Below are 25,597 nucleotides of genomic sequence, written 5' to 3' on the forward strand. Positions count from 1 at the left end.
AAGTATACACATGTATGGCTATCATTAACACTAACTTGCCAACTGTCTGGCACACTTTCACATGTGAAAACTTTTTTAGATAATTAGTTCACTTTGCAATCAGCCTAAGCACTATAATACAGGTAAGCTGTGTGTGCAGAGTACAATGGAGAGAGCAGAAAGAGTGAGAAGTAGAGGAGGCCGAGGAAGAGGACGTGGAGGTGAAGAAGTAGGATGAAGAGGACGACAAGGACAAGGAGGAGCAAGAGGAAGATGAGGAGGGGGGAGAGGAAGATGAGGAGGGGGGAGAGGAAGGGTAGGAAGAGTAAGAAATAGAATTACTGATGACATCAGAGCTACAATAGTGGACCATGTCATCAACCGTGGAGTGACCCTGAGGGTAGCTGGCCAACGGGTCCAGCCTAACTCGAGCCGCTACACTGTAGCAAGCACCATAAGGACATCTTGAAATGAGAATCGGTTAGTTGTGTGCTTAGTAGATGATGGCTTGTGTGTACTGTTTGATACGGAAACACCACTTTTACGAAGGTGTGAAGAGTTAGTCTAGCTGTGTTTGCTTTTGCCAGAGAACTACAATGTTTTGATGATTGGGTGACAGGTTTTCTTATTTGTGTGAAGTTTTGCAAAATTAGCCAATAGTTACAAAAAATGTGCTTAAGCAATCAGAAAAAACTGTAATAACGAAGGTTTGCATGTTGTCGCTGTAACATATGAAGTTTAGCACAATAATATAGATCAAACTGTGAGACATTTGCCACCAATAAAAGGTCTTTTTCACAGCTTTGCTTTCGCTTACGGCCATACCACCCTGAACACGCCCGATCTCGTCTGATCTCGGAAGCTAAGCAGGGTCGGGCCTGGTCAGTACTTGGATGGGAGACCGCCTGGGAATACCAGGTGCTGTAAGCTTTTGCACTTCCACACACAAACTGCAGAGGGCGCTTCTGCTCCTGCTTGTGCTAAGAGGCATGAGAAGTTAACATTTATGGGTGATAAAATCCTTTTTCTATATTTTTAACATGAGAATATCAGTTTTCCATCTTGTGTTCCAGAGTAATTGGACAAAAGACAAACGTAGAACAAGGAAAAAAGAGGCCAAGTGTCTCACCTATAAAACAAAATAGAATAGAATAGAATTCAACTTTATTGTCATTGCACATGCACAGGTACAGGGCAACGAAATGCAGTTTGCATCCATCCAGAAGTTCTTTAGTGATATAGATATATTACAATATATATTAGCAATAATATAGATATGTGAGTATATTACAGAAATGGGTCTATTATGGTATGTTATAATGTACACGGTATGAAGTATGTTGTGAATATTCTATAACTATAAGTATGTACAGGCTGTAGTGAGTACAAGCTATGTACAGGATATGAACAGGATATAAATATGAAAAACTATACAGAATATGAAATAAATAACTTTACAGAATCTGGGATATACAGCTATACAGAAATGGGAACTATGCAAGTTGTAAACAGTTGTAGGATTAAAGATTATCGAATGTACAGAATGATTATTTACACAGAGCTATACAGTAGCTGAAAATTACTGTTTTCTGAATAGTCTCACACAGATAAACATTTGCAGGGAATACCTTTTCCTTCAAAACAAATGTCACAGACTGTGTTTTTCTTTACTGATTGTATTTGAGTAGAAACTCAGATTAAAATGGCATGAGTGCTCATAAAACGATTTAACTGTAAAAGTAGGTGTAGTGGATCACTTTGCATAGATGTAGATAAAAGTGCAGTAAGCAAAGACTACAGTGGTCATTGAGCAGCTGTTCCTATAATGTGAATCTGGGATAAAGGCAGAGATTATTTGTTTGCCTTTGTTTCCTGGTTCTTTCTTTCTTATCCAAATGGAAAAAGAGAGCATAAAAGTACTGTTTACAAGCAGCTTATCTATCTCATTGTGCCCACTATCATAAAATCTTGGTTGACTGAGCACTGAGCCATCTACCACTCGAAATTGAACCTGTGTGGGACAACAACAAAGTCCAGTATACTAAGTTTCAGTAATGTGCAGTTTTTTCTGTGGAAGATGTAAATCTAAATAGATGTCCTATTGTATGCATAATATACCACTGAAATGTATAAAACAACTTCTAAAGACAAATTTCAATTTATTTTAGATTTTCTCAAATCCAAACAGCGCTAAAAGCATACACACAGTCAAATATTTTTCATACGAGGTGCTGAAGGTTCTGCAATGTTCTGTCAGTGCGCCCCAGGGCAGCTGTGGCTACAATGTAGCTGCCATCACCAGTGTGTGAATGTGTGAATGACTGAATGTAGTGTAAAGCTCTTTGGGGTCCTTGGGGACTAAGTAAAGCGCTGTACAAATACAGGCCATTTACTGTGCGTGTGTTTATGCTCAAGTGTATGAATAAATTAGTCAGTTTGAAACAGTTGCAATTTAAACAGTAGAAGAGTGGCACTATATTTATATATTTATAAAGAATTTCAAACAACAATTAATTGATGCTCAAAGCAGGTTTATTTAATTAATATCCAGATTTCCAATTAGTTCCGAATTGATTCAGCAGCAAATCACATCACCAGTCACTTCAAGGCTGTATGTATTATTGTAAGGTAGACCCTACAATAATACATACAGAGAACCCAACAATCATATGACCCCCTATGAGCAAGCACTTTGGCGACAGTGGGAAGGAAAAACTCCCTTTTTACAGGAAGAAACCTCCGGCAGAACCAGGCTCAGGTCGGGGCGGCCATCTGCTGCGACCGGTTGGGGTGAGAGAAGGAAGACGTTTGTTGTAGGTCTGATTGAAGGACTGATGTGATGGTAAGTTGTCTGCTGCTCCGCTTTGAATATTGAGAGATTAGTTGATGGATTTCAAGCCAAATTGTGCCCAAGTTTAAGACCACATTCATTGGTTGTTTTTGTTGATGTTATTGTTTTGGGCTTTTTTTCCACAAGAATTTCTAGCTCCCCTAGAATTCTGGCCACCCAAACGATGATTGCTGCTGAGAGAACACAAGGTTTTGTCCCCCTGTACTATTCATGTCAGTGCAGGGGGTTCTCCTTGAGAGGCCAGGGTGGAAAAAGGGATGCTTCAGAACCTCCAAGGGTGTTATGCGCTGATTTGCATCCAAGGCCAACATTTCTTTGATTAGCCTTACAAATAATGTTTGGCCATTTTCTGGTCCTCGCCTAACCTTTAGCAGTTGTTCGAGGTCATCGAGACGCTTAAGTTTTATATATCGAGTTTCTTTAGATCGATAATGTGTCTCGTATTGAAATTGTTCTGGGGTCTTAAATGTCCAGCGCTGTTTGTTGTAGTTATCCTCGATGAAGTAGCTGTCAGTGTACAAGCCAGACTCTAGGAGATGATCTGGTAGCTGACCCTGGGTTTCAATTATGAATTTTAAAACATCATAATCGTCTTCCCCAGGATAGAGAGGCACCCCTGTAGCAAGCTCCACAGCTACCAGCCCCAGAGACCACATGTCGATTGCTTCGTCGTATGGAATGCCAAGCATAACCTCAGGTGCACAATAACCAATTGTCCCCACACGGTCACCAGGAATCACTGCAGAAGCAGGACATGCGAGGCCAAAGTCTATGAGTTTGACTTTGACGGGAGACTCACTGTGGTTCAGCACCATGATGTTTCCAGGTTTGAGGTCAGCATGCACTATTCCCACAGAACCCAGGTGGAACAGAGCATTTGCGAGCTGATGCAAAATTGGCCTGAGTTCTCTCATTGGGAGACCTCGGTTATTCCGGTCCCCAATGTAGTCCCACAGGCTTTGGTCAAGCAATTCGAAATTCAAGCAAATGCGCTGTCCATCGAGGAAATAGTCGTTCCATTCCACAATGTTGCACCTGTCTGGATCCAAGCGTCGTAGCTGCTCCAGGATGAAAATTTCCAGTTTTGCCTGGAGCAGAATTTCAGGGTCGCTCTTGTTGACTTTAATAGCAACGGTTTTGTTGTTTTTTGTATCGCGACATCTGGTTACCAAACCAAAGCCTCCTTCTCCAAGGAAAGCCTCTACCACGTGGTGATCTCCTAAAATGGTCCCTTTAGTTATTTGAAGATCATCTTCAGAGGCAGATGGGTTGGCTGAGGTGTTGATGTCTCCTTTTTGAGGAAATTCAACTGAGTTTTGGAAACTGCAGCTGAATTTTTGCAATCCATGACTTTTGCAGCTTGAAGGCTGCTGAGAGAGCACAAGGAGTTCTCCCCCTGTACTATTCATGTCAGTGCAGGGGGTTCTCCTTGAGAGGCCAGGGTTGAAAAAGGGATGCTTCAGAACCTCCGAGGGTGTTATGCGCTGATTTGCATCCAAGGCCAACATTTCTTTGATTAGCCTTACAAATAATGTTTGGCCATTTTCCGATCCTCGCCTAACTTTCAGCAGTTGTTCGAGGTCATCGAGACACTTAAGTTTTATCGATCGAGTTTCCTTGGATCGATAATCTGTCTCGTATTGAAATTGTTCTGGGGTCTTAAAGGTCCAGCGCTGTTCCTTGTGGTTATCCTCGATGAAATAGCTGTCAGTGTACAAGCCAGACTCTAGGAGATGATCTGGTAGCTGACCCTGGGTTTCAATTATGAATTTCAAAACGTCATAATCGTCTTCCCCAGGATAGAGAGGCACCCCTGTAGCAAGCTCCACAGCTACCAGCCCCAGAGACCACATGTCAATTGCTTCATCATATGGAGTGCCAAGCATAATCTCAGGTGCACAATAACCAATTGTCCCCACACAGTCACCAGGAATCACTGCAGAGGTGTTACATGCGATGCCAAAGTCTATAAGTTTGACTCTGACTTGAGACTCACTGCGGTTCACAACCATGATGTTGACAGGTTTGAGGTCAGCATGCACTATTCCCACAGAACCCAGGTGGAATAGAGCATTTGCGAGCTGATTCAAAATTGGCCTGATTTCTCTCATTGGGAGACCTCGGTTATTCCGGTCCCCTATGTAGTCTGACAGGCTTTGGTCGAGGAGTTCAAAATTCAGGCAAATGCGCTCTCCATCGAGGAAATAGCCGTTCCATTCGACGATGTTGCACCTGTCTGGATCCAAGCGTCGTAGCTGCTCCAGGATGAAAATTTCCAGTTTTGCCTGGAGCAGAATTTCAGGGTCGCTCTTGTTGACTTTAACAGCAACAGTTTTGTTGTTTTTTGTATCGCGACATCTGGTTACAACACCAAAGCTTCCTTCTCCAAGGAAAGCCTCCACCATGTGGTGATCTCCCAAAATGGTCCCTTTAGATATTCCAAGCTCATCTGAGCCGAAGGATGGGTTGGCTGACATGGTGTAAAGTTTGCGCTGTGAATTGGTGAGAAACAAAACTGAACTTGTTTTGGTTTCTCTCGTAAATTGCTCTCAAATCTTCTCAAAAGGGTTTTAGTTGCTGCAGGTCAACGTCCGTTAAGCATAAAGTAACAGGTGAGCGCTTCTATTTATAGGTTTTCGGATCAAAGCAAAGTTATGACGTCAGAAAGGATCAAAGCAAAGTTACCACGTCACAAGCGATCGAAGCGATTCTAATATGTGCGCATGCGCACATATGAGAAGCGATCGAAGGGATTCTAATATGTGCGCATGCGCACACACGTGCTTGTTTGTGTAATATTGTTCACAGTAAACTTGACCCTAATCAATTTAATATCAGTCAATCAAAGAAAATGTTAGTTTTGGAAAATTTTAAAATGACATAACTGACAGTTAAAAATTTTTTTGTTCATGTATTTGTATTTGTATTGTCTTCGGGGTTTTTTTTGCATACCACGTCAAGCTTTTCTGTATATAGTCATGTCGTAGATTTCGGAGCAAACAAGAAATTGAATTGGATTTTAATATTGCAGTGCTTGGATTTCGGATTTGGTGCTTAAAACTTCTTGAAACTGTAACCGTATTTCATTCACCACAAAGAACTATCTGATTGAATAGTTTTCTTATCAGATAGAGAAATAAAACGAGTCGCAAAGTCTAAAAGCAACATTTGTCTGCCTGGGCTGTACCTCTGCACGTTAGTCTGTTTCAATGTGTGACCCCCCACCCCCTCCCTGATCAGTCGGGGGTGAGTGCGCTAATGTGCCTGGAGGCCGTTTTAATGAGTGTTTGCTGGAAAACGAAAAATACAAGAAGGATTTGTACGTTTTCACAACGGGGGAGTTTGCGTAAGTACTAGTAAATAATTTTCTCGAGTGTGTACGTTACACATGTTATTTGTTTAAAATTGGTATTATTATTTTGCTAGCTAGCAAACTCGCGGGACAAAGGATTGAAGTGCACTCAGTGCGATACAATACGGTGGCGCTATTCTAACAGTTAGTTATTGCAGGGTAACTTGTAGAATATGCTGTGAATTGAACCAAGATTACACAGCAGTAGCAGTAATACGAGTTACTTCCCTCAAGTGAAAGCGTTAAACGTTAGCCCGATGCTTAACTAGCCAACGTCAGGCTTTCTGATTGAAGGCTAAAAGCGACGTTGTCACCAAGTAAACAGAATATTGATGATATTTTTGTGTATCGCTGCAGCCTTTTCAAGTATTAACCTGGTGTCTTTGGGAACAGCTTAGGGGGAAATGACGGTAATATGACTGAACCATATGGGAAGAAAGAATAGGCACTTTTTTGTGCTAGCGAAGTTTCCTCGCTTTCATTCAAAATCTGTTTATCATTAAACAATTGAAACATAATGGCTTCGAGCTGACATTGAGGCCTGTGGGGCACTATCAGCCACTGAGACAGTAGACAAGTGACTATTTCACACTTTAAGGCTGCCTGTTTATTTAAGGGAGATGAACAGTACATTCTAACTGTACATAATAATATCAATGATGATAGATTAAATAAATGGGTTTTTGAAGGACGCTTGTGCATTTTTAAAGTCTAAAGTGTTGAATTGATCTGAGTATGTCATGTGTTCAAAGCCTCTCCCAGTCAGTGCTGTTCTCTATGCCTGTCTTACTCTACATGATGTTATTAGCACAAACACTTTAAAGGTGATAATTAGGTCTACAACAATAACACAGACTGCAATGTAGTTAAGCGTCTTACAGTTAGTTTTGAATGAATGAACTTAAAAAACAACACAAGCAAAGATCAGATTAATAAGAAGACTTATTAATTTGGCCTTTCACGTGGTCTTACTCAGGTGATGCGAAGTGAAATATGCATCCTTTTTATGGTAATGTGCTGGAAAATGTTGAAAATGGACATTAAACGTGCTTACAAAGTGCTTGAATTTGACCCTGAAAGGTGTATGAAGCCAGAAAAAGTCACACTTGGAGTAAAAACCTCTCATAGCAAGTTAATCATATTCAATTGATTTGATGCTTTCAGCACAAAATTTAGCCACACAGTCAGGACAGCGTCTGATTTACCTTCATCGGTAAACGTGTTTATGCAGTACATAGTAACAGTGTGGCTGAGTCCTCTGGTTCAAATCAGTTCCAGTACATTTGGAGATGTAAGTCTTAACCTTTCACATGCATCGGGAAGGAAAAAACATTTAATCTTCACAGTACTGCCGAAGTGCAGCGATACATTGTGAAGTGCACATTTGCATTTGTCATACAGTACCGATCAAAAGTCTTGAACCACCCCCTTATTTTTTCGTGTTTTGCCAGGTCAGTCTGTGTTAACGGTGTTATTAACTGCATTCTTCAACTAAAGAAGTGAGAACAAATGATGTGGGCTTTTGTTTTTTTGCAATAGGCTGCAAGTAAATGTGTACAGATACAATTTAAAATTGGTTCTTTGTTAAGTTTTGTGGTCCTTTCCGTGACTTAGGTGTCTGTTTATGTTTGAATGTTTCAGAGATTAGTGTGAAGGGTCTTAACAGACAAAAAGTGGTCAAATACAAGCCCTGGATTAAAAATCAGAAACACTTTAAAAAGCCTGGAGAGCTATTCCTTAATACCACTTTAAAGATTTCTTGGAAGTCCGGATCCCTGGAAGCAAATGAGGGATGGCTCAAGACTTTTGCACAGTGCTGTACATGTCATGTTCCCTGTTTTATAGCTCAGCTCAAACTGACACGTTCTCACTAACTGCATCTCATTTTCTCCACAGTAAACTTTGACCACTTCCAGATACTGCGGGCCATCGGGAAAGGAAGCTTTGGAAAGGTAATGCAGCCTCCATTTTTCACGCCACTTGTATATTGTTTGCCCTTAATTACCCACCACGGTCGTCATCTCTAAAGAATCAGTGCAAGCGAAGCGAAATGTGCTGGGATTACACTTTAGTTCTCGTGTGCTGCTGTTATTTAATAACAGTTATAAATGCAGCTGATGTAATTATTTCTATAAAGTCAGTTAGAGGAGAGCCGATTTCTATTTCATCTCACTCAATCTAGGTGGGAATTTTGACCCCACGTCTCAATTTAATTACACAGCAGCAAAATTCTGCGGCTCTATTTGTCATCGCGCTCAACGGTTGGGCTGAAGGCAGGAGGAGAACTTAGTGTGTGTGTGATACACAATTGGGGCTGCAGAGATTGGAATAGTTTACCTTCATTTGAAATATCACTGCCCTGTGCACATTGTTGGCTTTAAAATTCAAACTTAAAGAGTTTGTAAGTAAACTGGCTGAGATGAGACAGACGATGCACCGGGTCCTCGTCTGAGTGCGGCCCGATGTCCATGTTGTCATTTATGAGCAACACGAATGCCACAACAAAGGAAGACGTCGCAGCGATGATGTATCTGTGGCTTTTTGTCACACTTGGAAACCACGGTGTTGTGCAGCTATTTGCCTTGTTGCAGGGTTTTAAAAAAACTGCAGTTTTGATTTTAGTGAAAGACACCGTCTCATGACTCATTGAGTGCCGCGACTGACAAGCCAATCCGTGGCCTGCAGTTTGACGATGTCACATTTCCTGACTGTTTGGAACCCCGACTAAGTCGTCCTGTAGCCCACATCATAATGTTTCCATCTCTCTGCTTGACTGCAGGGATGCTATGTTTTGCATCACACTCCTATTTCAAAAGGTCAGTTAAAGCCACATAATTTCGTTTCATCTCCCCACAGCACTTTCTCCAAAGTCTTCCCTGAATCATTTAGATGTTCACTGGCACTTGAGATGGGCCTATACATGTTTCTCCTTGAACAGGTAGCTACCCTATGTTAGCCTAGCTTTCTATCACTGATGCTCTGTGTGTATGCTGCTGCCTCTCGTCTCGTGTTACTTAAAAAATTAACCCCACAGCTTCAATAACCGTATCTAAAAATCTCTCAGTGAAAGTTACGGTTGAAGGTTTGGAAACATTTTGGGGTAGCCAGTGTTAAATAGAGACAGGGCCACATTCTTTATCTAGTCATTGTAATGAAAGAAGCACATTAAAAACTATATGAGAGTTTGCTTTTAACAAGCATGTAATGACTCTACTTAAAAACTGAAAGTAGCATTTTGTGGATGTTTTCCCTGCTGCCCGATCCCATCAGTCTCTTAAAGCATCATTTTTTATGCGCCCTGGTGTGACAGAGGTTTCATGGCGCTACAGGTTACCTGAGCACATCAGGTATATTACGGTTGAAAACTAGTGCCCGGCCTTCCAGTGGGTGGTCGACCCCTCGTGCACAGCTCAGGAGTCTAAACGACCCAGCAGTTATGGACATGTGTGTTTTTGGTGTGCTGTCCCTCCTTCTCCCTGCTTGCAGGTGTGTGTGTGTGTGTGTGTGTGTGTGTGTGTGTGTGTGTGGATGCCGGCGTTTCTGAGAGCACCTGTTTACAGGCACCTTCAGGCCTGGTGGGTGTGGCCCTGCCAGGTGGTTGGCCACACCTGAAGACCATCACACAGCTGATCAAGCCTTGTCGGAGGAGCTACTTAAGAATGCGGTGGCGCTCTCTCTGACGCTGGATCATTGCGTGACTTCACGTTAGTCTCTCGGCCAGTCAGTACGGATAGTCTGCCGCATTGTATGTGTCTTACGGCTGCCTGTTTGTTATCTCCCCAGGAGAAGCGTGGAGACGAGAGGGCAGCGAGCACGGGGTGCTCAGACACTGAGGAGCGGAGACAAGGAACACTAGCACTGGGAAGAGGACATTTCACGGGAGTCGGGAATGCACTGCGGATTTATTGTTATTTTCCATTCACTGTAAATAAACGCACTGCTTGCATTCAGAGCTCCGTGCCTGGCTCCTCCTTCCTCACATCCCCACGGTTGACGCTGGACAACCGTGACAAATAGCTGTTCTTAGATTCATTATTAGTTCAACATTGACAAATAGTAGTTGACTAATATCAGGAGCCAAAAAGAAAACAAAAAACAAACTAAATAAATATTTCAGACGCTGAAAATAAATTATTACGGTCGTTTAAATTTGCTGTCAGCAAGTTAGGTCTAATACATGTAGTCAATCTAATGAATCAATATTACATGTAAAAAGTACAGAACTGAAAATGAAACTAAAATATAACGGTAAATGAACTGGTTCTTGTATAAAACCTTTCTACTCTCTACAACTTGCCTCATTCATGCACTCACTTTTTTCTATGCTTTTTCTCTGTAAGTGCTTTCTATCTAACATTAATACGCATTCATCCTCCCGATGGATGCATCGGAGAGCAACTTGGGGTTAGCATCTTGCCCAAGGATATTTGGCATGCAGGCTGGAGCAGAGGGGCATTGAACCAGCAACTTTCTGATTAGTAGGTTTCCTGCTCTACCTGAGCTACAGACACCCCAATTTGTGGTGCTCTGGAAACAACACGTTCTCATCCCAACAGGTAACGATGCTATGTGACAAATCATCGGTATGTGTAAATGTGTTTTTTATTCTGATCATGAATCGCTTTGTAAAACAAGACCTGATAGGGTTAAGGTTAAAGTTATGGTTAGAGTTAATGTTAGGGATAGGGCTGGAATGGACGGCTGGAGCCTCTCCTCCAAGTGTGTGTTACTGCCGCCATCAGCATTCTGTTGTATGCTTTTCTCTGTAAGCGCTTCGAGCCTGTACTTTTTTGCTTTAGCTGAGTAATGAAGTTGAATCAGTACTTTAACTTTCACTGGAACAATAGTATTTTTACTTCTACTTAAGAATGTCTGATCTTTTGCCAACTCTGGCTGTCTCTCAGTCTTGGAATACCCACTTGTTGTCCAGCGGTGTCCTGGGAATATGGGAACTAGACAGACTGGGGAAACAATGGGAGGAGACACAAAGGTGGAATCACTTTTACCATCTTTGATGTATTTGCTGGTCGTCTTATTTCTTCTATTTTGCAAGCACAGTGTTGCAATCATTGTCTTTGTGGTACAATGACACAGGTAGAATGCAGGTGTTTTCATGTAACACGATGCCAGAAAGATGAGTAATGTGTTTTGAAGAGAAGATAAAACATCATGTTTGAACAAAGATAAGCAGCAGACACGTCTGTGTGTGAGTTATTCAGGTTCAGTAAGAAGGTAATATGTCTGCAGAATTTGTAATTCTTATGAAGATATTGCTTGTACAATAAATAAAATCCCTTTAACTTCTTCTTCTGGAGAGTGTCTTTATATATTTAGTCATTTTGGGGCGATCCTTTATTTAGTACTAACTCTAGTCGGGGATATATATCAGAGTTTACTTTCAGATATGAGCATTGTGTTTCCTGTGGATGAATGAATGAATTATTTATTTATGTATTTTTTGAAAGACTGGCTCATGTAAAATATCTGAAAGTATGACACAGCTCTCCTGTTACACTTTATGGACTCCTGAGCTTCACCATGAGGGCCTGTCTTTATTCACTGAAATCCACTTTTATAATGAATTCACAGTAATCACTGACACCTTCAGAGCATTACATTCATTAAAGACGTCTTCTACACCTACTCTTCCAGACGACCGACACATACTTCAACCACTGCAGGTTAACCAGCCACTCATCAGTAAAGCAAAAACTAAATGTAAATGTCCTCATGTGGAAAAGACTGAAACACAACTCCCATATATCACTAATGTAACAGATCCATTTAGGGAGAGTGAGAACACTAGGCTGGATGTGTTTTAATGCAGGAACATTCATCATGTCTTGAGTTCAACAAATCATTTACATTGAATATGTGAGCTGGATGGTTACACGATACAATGTGATTGTCAACAATAACTGCAATGAACGCTGGTTTGAGGGCGGAGTCAAGGAGGCCATTTACGTGAAAAGGGAAAGACCCTCTCTGAATCAAGGAGGGGGCCTAAGGGTACATCTGTCACCATCTTACAATGCTGTGATTGCAGCCGTTCTCCAACTCTCTGTGAATGGTACTCAAGACCATTGATCAGTGGTTGTTGATCAATGGTCATGAGAATTTGCATAATCATGATTAAGGAACTGACCTCCCAGCCCATTGTTCCTTCAGTCGGCTGGTTTCTCTGACTGAAAACGCTACGTCCAGAAGAACAGGATCAACTTTTGGAGATTTACTTCCCTGGATGATTGAGCACGCATCAAGACCTTTAATCAGGCCAACAAATATCTTGTACTCAATTTTAGCAACAGCCATTGTGACACTGATGATAAAACTTGTGTAAAAGTGCGAAGCTGTAAAAAAGTAATTATAAAAAAGCATTTTTGTAGCTGAATGTTACTGGATAGCTGTTTCATCTGTAACACATCAAAATAACCTGCTAAGGTTTAATAGGCTATAAGGAACACACTCACTTCCTGAGCCCTGGGCAATAAGAGACGTTTTGTGTTTTATAATTTATTGATATGTTTGATCCTTTCTGACCTGCGTTAATGAAGCAGTCATTAGAGCACCATGTCCGCTATAATATTTCTGTAGTTTGATGCTTGAGTCGTTGCAGACTTGTTGAAACTCCCTCACCCGTCAAAGCAGCGTCTTTGTTATTGGAGTCCAGCAGATGGCAGTGTTTCACTGTCTGACGGCTGTCTGAAGCTTCAGCTGGTTTATCCGTTTGCTATGTTTGCCATGTTACAGTGGGGAGGAAAAACTCCTTTTTGACAGGAATATCTAGACATGAGTGATTACTGCAGTGGGGCACTATCTGTGCTATCTATAAGAAATGTTAGCAACAATAAAACTCTGAGGATCAGGGCTCCATTTCACTCCAGTGTTCAGTGGCATTTTAAAAGAGTGAATACCGACGCTGAATGTCTTTGTAAAGCAAAAGTACTTTGTTAGCCTTTACAGAGCAAAGCTATGGATCAATGTGCAGTGAAGAAAAATCCAGGTGGCCAGTCTGTCCTTTCCTAACCAATCACAGAGCTCCTTACATTGTTGCGCTGGAGAATAACTAAATATAATATAAAGATGATATTGAAAATAATCTTTTGTAGAGTCACTACTTAGTGGGCAGAGGACAGTTATCACTTTGCTGGATGCTTTAAAGTCGCATGTTCTGTATTTGCAGATTAACAGGATATTAACAGATTAACAGCTTTCATTAGACTTCATATGATAATCAACAGTGAAGTGTTTCTCTTTCAGTGTTTATTCTTGCTCATTGAATGATCTCTGTTCAGATAATATGCTGCACTCATCTCATGTTTCTTTAAATACGGCATCACTTGTCCAGCTGTCAAACTCTGAAAGAGTTACAGTTTCACCACTGAGCACTTTGAATGGTTATTCTTTTATTTAAAAGCACTTATTCTAACTGCATCATCAATACGACAAAAACTGTGACTTCAACAAAAATGTATCTAAAAATATTTAGGGGGAAATGTTCCTACACCCCTCATGTAAACGTTACACCTCCAAAAGGGAGAAATAATCAGAATAAGGCGTAATCATTGTCTTGATAATAATGACCATGAAAATGAAACTAGGCCTACCTTTAGTTCAGCACACTCAGTGTTGCATAAAGACATGCGAACATGCCATCATCCATTCTGGAGCCTACTTTTAAAAAGAGCGAGCTGTTTATTCTGGCTGAGTAGCAAACAGAACCAACCATGAAAACCTAAACTGGGAAAACACTCGGAAACCTTGAACACTGGGAATATGGAGACACAGGGGGTAGGTGAACAGACACTCTGACAAAGGACAGAGGAAAACAGATACAGTATATACACTGAGGGGTGATCCGGGAGTGGACAAACATGGGAACACAGACTAGGATTATCAAAATAAGACAAGAAGTAGCACGAACACAGAGACTGAGATAAGGACACATGAGCTTGACACTAGGATGGAAATAAACAAACATGGGAACACACGACGGACTGAGGAGACAAGGACAACACACAAAGAGAGGGACACTGGAAACAGGTAAAGGAGACAAAAACCCAGAGACAGCACTAAGACACAAAGAGAGGGAGACACAAGACGGGCTGGGGACACTAAGGGGACGCCGAGGACAGAACACAGAGACGAACTCTATGACAGACATTACGTGACAACAAGACTGACATCCACAGGAGACACAGAAAAAACAATAATCAGAAAATTCACGAATGCAGGAAAAGTAAACTAGGAAACTTCAGTCAGTATAAGAACACAACAATAATGATGAAGCAACATTCAAAAGTCCACCAACACAAAACACTGGGACAAAGACCCAGAACCATGACACACAGACACTGACAGTGTTCTTGTTAATGCTCTGCCTCCTCTGGATCTTATTTAGTTAGCTAAAGTGGACTGCAGTCTTTCATTTATTGATATCATTAATAGTTTACCCGTATATAGCAGATATAACACCGTCACCCTCCGTCATTGCTTTAATTGGAATGTTTCCGTTTCGTTTCTTTTTTTTTGTTGTCGCTCACAGTTCATGTGGTTTCTTTCTTTCTCTTGTCTTTCACTGCTGTGATCACCTACTTCCCCACTCACCTACAAACAACACCCTCTATTTCTCCATATTTTCACAAGACGATCACGCAAACACATCAGCTCAACGGCAGCACATTCACAACAGCCTCACAGCACGCACAGACTTGCAGGACACATAAGCAAGCCACGCTTGTTCATATTAGTGAATATTCACACACATAGTCAGACTTATGGAGTCTCTCACCACACTTCTTTTTCTCTTTCTATTTACAAACAAGGGATGTTTCCATATTCTCTCCACCTGTCTAAACGAAACACCCAGCATACATCATTAGACATACACGCACAATTAAGGGCATGCTGAGGTTTGTCACATGGAATGTAAATGGAGCTGGCACCAGAGGAAAGAGGTTAAAAATATTTAACCAGCTTAAAAAACTACAGGCAGATGTTGTTTTATTACAAGAAACTCACAAACCTGTCACAGGTTTAAATGAACTTAAAACACCTGAGTTTCCTAACGTGTTTGCAGCCGGTTATAATTCTAGACAACGGGGAGTAGCAATTTTAATACATAAAAATGTTAATTTTACAGTACTCGATACAGTTATAGATCCAGAGGGTAGATTTCTAATTATTAAACTATCAATATTGAACAAAAAACTATGTATTGTTAGTATATATGGTCCAAATGTTGATGAACCCTCATTCTTCCACGGTTTTTTTTAGTGCACTCTCTGAACACCTTGATTGCACACTCATTCTTGGCGGTGACCTCAACCTTGGACTAAATGAAGAAATGGATAGGCTCAACACAACAGGAACTCAGCGTAATTGGCAGTCCACAAATATAATCAAACAGTATATGAACGACTTTGGTCTTTGCGATGCATGGCGCTCTCTTCACCCCACCAGTAAGGAATATACTTTTTTCTCGCATGTTCATCACTCTTACTCTCGTCTGGATTATTTTTTGGTCAGCAGCTCACTGCTGTGTGACATTTCAGACACTGAGATTCATCCTATAGCTGTCAGCGATCATGCTCCTGTATCTTTAACACTAATGCACAAGAATAATACTACGCCAAGTAAAAACTGGAGATTTAATATATCACTACTTAAAGATGAAGACTTTATTAAATACTTTAAAAAGGAATGGACTTCATATTTAGACTTTAATGACACTCCCGGAATATCTGCTTCTGTTCTATGGGAAGCAGGGAAAGCTGTGATGACAGGTAAAATAATTTCTTTCTCATCACACAAAAAGAAAGAAGAAAACAAAAATATTCAGGAATTAGAAAAAAACATCAAATCACTAGAAGAAGCCTACGCGTCCCACCAAGATCAGGAAACATTGAACAAAATATGCAAAACAAAACTAGAATTAAATGAAACTATTAATAAAAAAACACAATTCCTTATACAAAGACTTCGCTTGCAGAATTTTGAACACAGTAACAAATCAGGTCGATTTCTAGCTAACCAGCTAAAAATAAATAAAGAAAAAATAACTATATGTGCTGCTAAAGATTTATCGGGGAACACAATATATGATCCTGGAAGAATAAACAACATTTTTAGGGATTTCTATGAAACTTTATACTCACCACAAATAAACCCATCTAAAAATGAAATTGATCTGTTTCTTGACAATGTAACTCTTCCAAAATTACTAGACAGTCAAGCAATGGAACTGGATTCGCCACTGACGCCAAGTGAACTCCAGGAAGCCCTGATAAGTATGCCCAATAATAAGGCTCCAGGTCCAGACGGCTTCCCTGCAGAATTCTACAAAGAATTCTGGACAATTTTGGCACCAGTATTCCACAGCATGTTGCAGGAAATCGAGGAAAAGGGCAGACTACCACCAAATATGAATTCTGCCAACATTAGTCTCCTGCTAAAACCAGGCAAAGACCCTTTATTTCCCTCAAGCTATCGTCCAATTTCTCTTTTAAATGTAGACCTTAAAATAATCTGCAAAGCTCTCTCAAAGAGATTAGAGAAAATGACCCCCCTCTTAATTCATCCTGACCAAACTGGTTTCATAAAAGGTCGGCACTCCTCAACAAACACTCGTAGATTACTTAATTTAATAGACTACTCATACGATAAAAACATCGAAACCATAATATTATCTCTAGATGCAGAAAAAGCATTTGACAGAGTTAATTGGAAATTTTTATTCGCAACTTTACACAAATTTGGTTTTGGAAACTCTTTCATAAACTGGATAAGAATATTATACAATTCCCCAACGGCTCGTATCAGAACAAATGACCAGACATCCTCCAGCTTCTGTCTCCTGAGGGGCACCAGACAGGGATGCCCACTCTCCCCTTCACTTTTTGCAATTTTTATCGAACCTCTAGCAGCAGCATTTAGACAGGCTACAACAATTAAGGGCATAAAATGTAAGAACATAGAACATAAAATCAGTCTCTATGCGGATGATGTGTTGCTTTTTCTGCAAAACACACAAACCAACCTCTCTGAGGTAATTACTTTAATAAACTGGTTTTCAAGAGTTTCAGATTATTCAATTAACTGGCCAAAATCTACAGTTCTCCCCATTAACTGCTCCTTCCATAATTCTTCCTCTGCCCCACTGCAATCCGGAAATATTAAATATTTAGGTATTAATGTCTCTCCTAAGCTTTCAGACTTAACTAAACTAAACCACATCCCACTTCTAAAGAAAGTAGAAGGCGATCTGACTAGATGGAAATCTTTACCCATATCACTCATGGGAAGGGTCGCCACTATAAAAATGATGATCTTGCCAAAAATAAATTACTTATTTTTGATGATCCCTAACAAACCATCACAAGATTGGTTCAGATCTCTGGATTCATATATTTCCAAATTCCTTTGGAAAGATAAACCCCCGCGTATCAGCTTAAAAACGCTACAAAGAACCAAGGATAGAGGAGGATTAGATCTGCCTAATTTTCACCAATACTTCTTAGCCAACAGGCTTCAGTTCATCTCAGAATGGTTAAAACATACCTTCTTAGTTGAGCCCTGGCTAGATGTTGAACAGGCACTATGCAAGGATCTAGAGATTTCAGACCTACCATTTATTAGCTCAAACATCAAAAGACATGAATGCTTTAAAAGTATCAACATCAGCTTTTCTCTAACAGCATGGTGGGAGTTTCTAAAAATAACGGAGTCTTCATTAATCCCATGCAAACGTACACCTATCTGGAATAACCCTGACATATTACAAAACAATAATATGATTAATTTCCCAGAATGGAGTTGTAAAGGAATTAAATACTTAGAACATATATTAGAGGGAACAGAATTTATTCCATTTGACAGACTAGTTGAACAATATGGGATCAACAAGTTAAATCCATAGTAAAAAAGAAATTTAACCTCAGTCAAGTTGAATTACAAACACCACTAAGTGCGGCACATTTTCTTACTCTTAAATCCCCCAAATTATTATCTAAAATATACAGAACACTTTCTAAATTAGATGAATCAATATCCCTTCCTACTGCAAAGTGGGAAGCAGATTTATCAGTCAACCTAGACCAAAACTTCTGGTCTCAGATTTGCTTAAAAACTTTTAAATTAATTAAAAATCCCAGTCTGCAATTAATACAATACAAAATACTTCATAGAGTGCACTATACAGGTCATCGGATGTTCAAGATGGGCTTTACATCTTCCAACAACTGCTCACACTGTCAAGGCAATACACCAGACAATTACATCCACGCTCTTTGGTTCTGTCCACCAGTGCAAAAGTTTTGGCGCGAGATATGTGAAGACTTATCAAAGTGTCTGAAATGTAACATTCCAACTTCCCCCTTAGTGTGTCTACTGGGCAGCTTAGATAATGTCACTTCAGAAAAGAATATCGCCCATATGATCTTCACTGCCCTATGCATAGCCAAGAAAACAGTCCTCATGAACTGGAAAAATAAAAATAATCTTAATTCTAACCAATATAGAAATTATCTATTAGATTACATTAGTCTTGACACAGCCTCTGCCACCACATTAGATCAATTGCTCTGGGCCCCTTTTATCAGCTCCATCACCTAGTGGGGGTGGGGGGTCATAGTTTGGTCCCGCCTTCACTGTTGTGATTGGTGAGGGGGTAGGGACAGGCTTAGGGCGTCGGGGGGTTCCCCGGAGGCATCTTCCTTGGGGGGCTCAACCCGGGGTAGCGGTCATGTCCGGTTAGGGGCTTTGTTGGCTCTCAGGTGACTGTTTCCTCGCGGCTGCGTGCAGCGGGGCTAGGGGAGGGTCTGTGCTGACGGACGTGGGTTACTGACCTGGCAACCTGGCTGCCCCTGGGTGGGTCCGGGATGGGCGTGAGGTTCTGGGGGCGCTCCGTCTCTGGGCTGGGGCCCGGACCGGGCCTCGGGGGCTTGGGTCCTGGTTGGTGTGTTGCCGGGGTTGTGGGCGGGTGGGTGCATGGGGGCCCGGCCCTGGAGCAGGGTGCCGCCGGTGCGTCGAGCCGCCTGGGGGGCTCTTCAACTGGTGGGGGGGATGGTCACATCTTGCAGGAGCTTTCTTCTCTTCAGGAACTCTCTGCAGGAGGGGGAGATACAGGAGAGGTGGAGGAAGATCTCAGCCTGGGCGTTTACCGTCTTATGTAGTCTGGAAGATGTGTGGATGGTGGGGTGGGTGCAGTTTTCTCTGTGGTGGGGTTGGGTGGACTGTCCAGGGCTCTGTGGAGCCGGAGGGCGCTACTGCACTGGGCCCCGGTCTGATGGGCCTGGGCCCCCCTTCCCTGGCGGGTCGCGAAGGGTGGGAGTGCCTACTGGGGTCAGCGGGGGAGCTGGCCCCAGGGAGGGGTTACCTGCCCCTCCCTTCCTTCCCTCCCCATCTCCAGCTGCCTCCCTCTTCCCGCTCCTCCACAACCATCCACACATGCAGGGCCTTGGAGTGGGGGTATGTCACCAGGGTGCAGAGGAGGCTACCCCCCCCCCCCCCCCCGTCCCCTTCTGGCTGCCTCTGCCTCAATTTTATCCCACAACTTAGACATTCACATTATTCACACTCTCATTACACATACATATAGGATCTTGGGGGTGGGCACAATCACGGAGTCCAAATTACCATCAGGGTGTATACCTCACCCCTGACGTCGTTGCCCACCTCTCAATTTTAAATACACTTAGTCATTGAGGGCTAGCAGGAGGGACTATGCGCTTACCTGCTGCTCCTTGGCAGGTAGCTCCATGCCCTCCTGGGTTTTAATTGCACCTTAGAACACATATGCATCAACACTACAATGAGCGGGTGGAGGGAGGTTTGGAGTCTTCTCCCACCCCCATTCTCTGCGGCCTGCTGGAGCGGGAGGGCTAGTAGGAGGAGTTGGCCGTCCGACTGCGGTCTGGGGTGTGGGGCCTCCCTGCTGCTGCGGAGTCGGGGTGGTCTGCCTCTCCCCACCGCAGGGAAAAGGGTAACACCACCTGGGTCTGGGTGCAATTCCCCCCTCCAGGGGCAAGGGTACCTAGACCCGGTTTGTAGAGTACGCTTGGGGAGTGTGATTGTGTGTACAGCGTCTCTTTATGTCTGTCTCCACGTTGGTTGAGTGTGGAGTGAGTGCATATGAGAGCATGAGGGTGGGAATGGATGTTTGTGTCTGTGTGTGCCTGTATGTCTGTGTCTATATGTCAGGTTGGGTATCAGACGCCACCTCTCTGGGGACACCTCAGGCCCTCCAAGGTTTGGAGGCCTATCTCCACCCACCACCACTTCCCCTGCCGGTGGCGGACTCCCTCAGGTGTCGGTGTGTTGGTGGTTCTTTGTGTCTGGGGGTGGGCGTCCGGGTACACACCGGCTCACTCCTTGGTGGCTGCTTGTCGGGGCCTGGGACCTGGGGCTCGCTCGGGCCCCTTTGGAGGTGGGGTGCCCCCGGCCTCTCGGCCTGGGGCTCGGTCACTCAGGCACAGCTGGGGGCCGGCGGAGCTCACGGGCGCGTCACTGCAACTCCCCCTGACTTCTGCTCCGCGGCTGCTGGGCGAGCCCTCATCTGGGACTCTCCTCAGCTCTTACTGGAACAGTGGCGCGGCTGCCCCTCTGTTGGTCTTCCATGGTCTCTTGTGTTCTGGGGGCCTCTGGATGTCTGGAGTTTTGATCTCCTCCATACCCGCTTCACACCCTGGAGGACGGGGCTGTGGCCCCCCCACACTCCCTAGCAGATCATTACATGGAGAAACCTTTGGAATGCAAGCATGCTGATCCACACAGGTATGCACACATGGGTATTCACAGACGCGGACTAAAGCTTTCTTGGCTGCTGCCTCAAAGCACACTGTGCACTGTCTATCTTGCGTGCTGCACAATATCGTTTATTATTTAGTAAATATTGATATCTATGACTAGCTAGTTTATTGTGATGGTGATTTGTTTTCTCTATTATTATGTTGCTCTTTGTTGTTTGCTGTCTCCTCTGTTTGTTTTTTTTTTTTTTTTTTTTTTTTTTTTTCTCCATACAGGTGACCCAGGAGTTCTTTTTTTTTTTTCTCTCTCTTCCCCCCCCTTCTCACCGTCTCTTCTCCCCTTTGGTTTTCTTTCTTTCTCTCCCCCTCTTTCTCTCATTCATTCCCCCTGTCCTATTTATTTAAAAAAAAAAAAAAAATGACAAAGGATGAACTGAAGCTCTGCCATCACGTAATGTCGCATACTGCTGTTTCTGATGTCATTTAAAAAAAAAAAAAATGCTCTGCCTCCTCTGGATCTTTAGTTAGCTAAAGTGGACTGCAGTCTTTCATTTATTGATATCATTAATAGTTTACCCATATTAGACTCTTTAGTCCACCTGAATCAAACATAACAACATGTTACAAGCTGTTTTGCTGCTTCCAGTGTCTCAGATCTCATGCAAACAAGTGGCTGGCTCAGTGAATGTTAATTTAGCACATGTTATATAGAATAGAATAGAATAGAATTCAACTTTATTGTCATTGCACATGCACAGGTACAGGGCAACGAAATGCAGTTTGCATCCATCCAGAAGTGCTTTAGTGATATAGATATATTACAATATATATTAGCAATAGTATAGATATGTAAGTATATTACAGAAATGGGTCTATTATGGTATGTTATAATGTACACGGTATGAAGTATGTTGTGAATATTCTATAACTATAAGTATGTACAGGCTGTAGTGAGTACAAGCTATGTACAGGCTATGAACAGGATATAAATATGAAAAACTATACAGAATATGAAATAAATAACTTTACAGAAATCTGAGATATACAGCTATACAGAAATGTGAACTATGCAAGTTGTAAACAGTTGTAGGGTTAAAGATTATCGAATGTACAGAATGATTATTTACACAGAGCTATACAGTAGTGCAGTTAAGATAAGTGAGGGTGTAGATAGTTTCTACAGAGGCTATATAAAGTGCTAGTGGTTGTGAGTGGTGGTTCAGTCCATGTTATTATTGTGTGTTTGAGGGTACAGTTGTCCATTGTGGGTGTGTGTATGTTCAGTCCATATGTTAACGTGGGTCAGATGTCAGGAGGCAGAGTTCAGGAGTCTGACAGCTGTGGGGAAGAAGCTGTTCCGGTACCTGGTGGTCTTAGTCCGGAGGCTCCTGTAGCGCCTCCCAGAGGGCAGGAGGGTGAAGAGTCCATGTGATGGGTGACTGGGGTCTTTGATGATTTTCCCAGCCCTTTTCAGACACCGCTTCCTGTAGATGTCTTTTATGGCAGGAAGTGGTGCTCCGGCGATGCGCTGGGCAGTTTTCACGACCCTCTGCAACGCCTTCCGGTCCGAGGCAGAGCAGTTCCCGTACCAGACTGTTATACAGTTGGTCAGGATGCTCTCGATGGTGCAGCGATAGAAGTTCACCAGGATGTCTGAGGACAGGTGGTTCTTCCTCAGAGTCCTCAAGAAGAAGAGGCGCTGGTGAGCCTTCTTGACCAGCTTGGAGCAGTTGGTCGTCCAGGTGAGATCCTCGGAGATGTGGACTCCCAGGAACTTGAAGCTGCTCACACGCTCCACAGCCGTCCCCTTAATGTGGATGGGTGGATGTGGGTCAGCATTCCTCCTGTAGTCCACGATGAGCTCCTTGGTCTTCTCGGTGTTAAGCAGCAGGTTGTTTCTGTCGCACCACTCAGCCAGACGATCCACTTCCTCCCTGTAGGCGGCCTCATTGTTGTCACTGATGAGGCCAATCACCGTGGTGTCATCTGCAAACTTAATGATGGTGTTGGAACCATCAGCAGGTCTGCAGTCGTGGGTGAAGAGGGAGTAGAGGAAAGGGCTCATCACACAGCCTTGTGGTACACCGGTGTTCATTGTGATGGTAGATGAGCAGCGGTTATCCAGCCGGACATGTTGGGGGCGGTTGGTCAGGAAGTCCAGTAACCATTTGCAGATGAGGGAACTGATGCCCAGGTCTGTCAGTTTCTTGATGAGTTGTGAGGGGTGGATTGTATTGAATGCTGAACTGAAGTCTATAAACAGCATTCTGGCGTAGGTGTTGTTGTTGTCCAGGTGTGAGAGGACAGAGTGCAGTGCGATGGAGACTGCATCCTCTGTGCTCCTGTTCTGGCGGTATGCGAATTGGTGGGGGTCCAGGGTGGGGGGGAGACAGGATTTGAAGTGTGCTAGGACCAGCTGCTCTAAGCACTTAGTGATGATGGGGGTGAGTGCTACTGGGCGGTAGTCATTGAGGCAAGATGGGTTGGAGTTTTTGGGTATCGGGACGATGGAGGTGGATTTGAAGCAGGCCGGTACCACAGCGTGGGCCAAGGACAGATTGAATATGTCTGTGAGCACTCCTGCAAGCTCCCCAGAACACGCTCTGAGAACACGCCCGGGGATGCCATCGGGACCTGCAGCCTTGTGGACATTGATCCTGCTCAGCACCGCTCCTACATCGGTGGGGGAGAGAGTCAGAGGTTGGTGGTCTGGCGTCATGTCTGCTTTGGTTGTGGTTGTGGGGTTCCCTCGCTCAAAACGAGCATAAAAGTTGTTGAGCTCGTTGAGGAAGGAGACATCAGAGGATGCGGGGGAGGGTTTGGTGGTCCTGTAGTCTGTAATGGTCTGGAGTCCTTGCCACATGCGTCGGGGGTTGGAGTTGGAGAAGTGTTCTTCTACCTTCTTTTTATAATGGTGTTTGGCTTTTTTGATGCCCTTCTTTAGATTAGCCCTGGCTGTGCTGTAGGCGTGTGCATCTCCTGACCTAAAGGCGGTGTTGCGGGCCTTCAGGAGGAGACGAACATCCCGGTTCATCCAAGGCTTCTGGTTGGGGTACATGGTGATCCGTTTCTGGGTGGTGACCAGAAACGGCTCCAGCCAGGTTGGAATACACATGGTCTAAAGTCTTGTCTCCTCTGGTGTGGCAGGAGACATGTTGGTGGAATCTGGGGAGGACTGTCTTTAAGTTGGTGTGGTTGAAGTCGCCAGCAACAATAAAAGCAGCCTCGGGGTGTTTATTCTGGTGTTTGTTAATGGCTGCAGAAAGTTCTTTCATGGTCCGATATATCTCTGTTCAGATATTATGTTGTACTCATTTTTTTCCTTTATTCAAATAAGAGCAGTTATTGTTCATTTAATCAAACGCTGCTCAATCATCCATGTAACGAAAACTTTGATTCTCTTCATCTGGATGTAACGTTTTCAGAATCAACTTTTTTGGGAGCTGCAAAGCAGTTTCAGCTCAGAGCACCGTTCATGTTAACTTTTGCACCACTTATTGAAGCTGCATCATCATTTCCATCGAAGCTGTGTGTTGACACAGCTTCTTCTGTCATTGCATCCTCTTGTTTTTTTCTTGCTCTTGGCCTTTGTCTTTGAGCCAGAGAGATGGAGGTCCATGGCGTCATGTAAAACTACTTTGAAATTCTGACCATTTGATAATAAATTGTGAAAATGTATAATTTGAACATATTTGTTTTCACTCAGCACTACAAGCTGTATGTTCTTGCTTTTGAGCCCCGCACTCCCTCCTTTTTCCAATTCGTTTACTTCTCATTAGCACTCAGGGATCTGCACAGCTTAGGAGTCGCTGGCTGTCCCCTCTGTGACCTTCCCCAAACTGCAGCTTAAATTCATGCTCAAGCCATCTGCCATTATCTACTAAAAATGCTATCAAACCTAAAAAAAGGATGCGGTCTCAGCTGGTGAAATTGCATTATACACCGCTTTGAGGCAACTGTAGATAATTCATTTATCATTATTCAACATTGACAAATAGTAGTTGACTAATATCAGGAGCCAAAAGGAAACAAAAAAAACAACAACCCCAAACTAAACTAATATTTCAGATGCCGGAAAAAAATGATTACAGTTGTTCAAATTTGCTGTCACCGAGTTAGGTGTGATACATGTACATCAATCTTACATGTAAAAAGTAGAAAACTGAAAGTAAATCTGAAATATAAAAATGAACTGGTTCTTATATAAAACCTTTCTACTCTCTACAACTTGCCTCATTCACCCAATCACTTCTTTTTTCTCTCTGTAAGTGCTTTCTATCTAACATTAATACGCATTCATCCTCCCGATGGATGCATCGGAGAGCAACTTGGGGTTTGCATCTTGCCCAAGGATATTTGGCATGCAGGCTGGAGCAGAGGGGGATTGAACCAGTAACTTTCTGATTAGTAGGTTTCCTACCTGAGCTACAGACACCCCAATTTATGGTGCTTTGGAAACAACACGTTCTCATCCCAACAGGTAACGATGCTATGTGACAAATCATCAGTATGCGTTTGGAGGCATGAGAGCCGTTTGGAATGAATCTATACATGTAAATGTGTTTTTTGTTCTAATCATGAATCGCTTTGAAAAACACTACCTGATAGGGTTAAGGTTAAAGTTATGGATAGAGTTAATGTTAGGAGCCTCTGCTCCAAGTGTGTGTTACT

General features: G+C 42.8%; 1 non-coding gene across 1 annotated transcript; it reads left to right on the forward strand.

The window, feature by feature from the left end:
• The first annotated feature begins 790 nt into the window (after window positions 1-790).
• LOC143415224 (5S ribosomal RNA) lies at window positions 791-909 on the forward strand. Its single transcript, XR_013095862.1, has one exon. It is a non-coding gene; the product is annotated as a 5S ribosomal RNA (ribosomal RNA).
• The last annotated feature ends 24,688 nt before the right edge of the window (window positions 910-25,597 follow it).

Source organism: Maylandia zebra, linkage group LG23 (genome assembly GCF_041146795.1).
Source record: "Maylandia zebra isolate NMK-2024a linkage group LG23, Mzebra_GT3a, whole genome shotgun sequence".
In the NCBI taxonomy this organism is placed as follows: domain Eukaryota; kingdom Metazoa; phylum Chordata; class Actinopteri; order Cichliformes; family Cichlidae; genus Maylandia; species Maylandia zebra.